Raw genomic sequence first — 1,163 nt, forward strand, 5'->3', positions numbered from 1 at the left:
TGAGAAGAATTCAAAGAAGGGTCATGTCAAAGAAAAAACTGAGATTAAGGATATTAATAAAACTGATACTAGTAGTGAGATGGAATATTCATCGGAATCTGATAGTGAAAAAGGAATCTCTACCCAAGCAATGATAAATGTAAGAAAGGAGCTAGAAGTACGATTTGGATCAGTTTCGCAGTTTTTTTACAAGTAACAAAAGGAAAAAGAAATGTGGTTGTTGATGATTTTTTTCCAGATCTAGCTAATTTTATTGAATCTGCAAGAGAGGTGATGAAAACTGTGGGAGGAGATGGTCTTGCTGAGACTGAAATATACCGTCTTAAGAAATTAGTACAAAAGATAAAAACACAAATGAAAAAAGATGAATTGGACGGATCACAATAATGGATGGATTTGTCATGGAGTGAGGTTTGTTTTAGTAGTCATAACATTTCTAATTATGGCTGAGTTCAAGATTTCGTCACTAAATTTAAATGGAGCACGTGATGTATAGAAAATAACTTATTTTTATGAATTAGTCAAATTAAAAAATATTGATATATCCTTTGTACAAGAAACCCACTCATGTATGGAAAATGAAACTGATTGGCAAAGAGAATGGGATGGGACTGTTATAATGAGTCATAAAAGTTCCATTAGTGCTGGTGTAGCCATTCTTTTTTCAAAGTCCTTTGCACCTTTATCTTATGAGGTAGATGAAGTTATTGCAGGAAGATTAATTAAAGTTACTGCAAAATATGAAAGGAAAACAATAATTCTGATCAATGTATATGCTCCTGTTTTTGCAAAAGAAAGAATGTTGTTTTTAGAAAAATTGGCTAGTACTTTGGTAGGATGTGATTCAGATTTTCTTTTTTTAGCTGGAGATTTTAATTGTACAATCAATAATTTAGACCGAAATCATGTTGAACCACATATGGCTTCAAGAAATAAACTTTCAAGTATTGTGGAAACTTTTGAGTTAGCAGATGTATGGCGTGAAAAACATAGAGATTTTAGACAATACTCTTGGGCCCATTATAGAGAAAACTATATTTCTATGGCTAGGATTGATAGAATATATTGTTATGAACATCATTCACAGATTTTTAAATCATGTGCTATCACTCCAGTTCGTTTTTCAGATCATGGATTGGTATGTGGAGTGGTTTTTATTAATT

This window comes from Sinocyclocheilus grahami, unplaced genomic scaffold (assembly GCF_001515645.1).
Source record: "Sinocyclocheilus grahami isolate Dianchi unplaced genomic scaffold, SAMN03320097.WGS_v1.1 scaffold2447.1, whole genome shotgun sequence".
NCBI classification, from domain to species: Eukaryota; Metazoa; Chordata; class Actinopteri; order Cypriniformes; family Cyprinidae; genus Sinocyclocheilus; species Sinocyclocheilus grahami.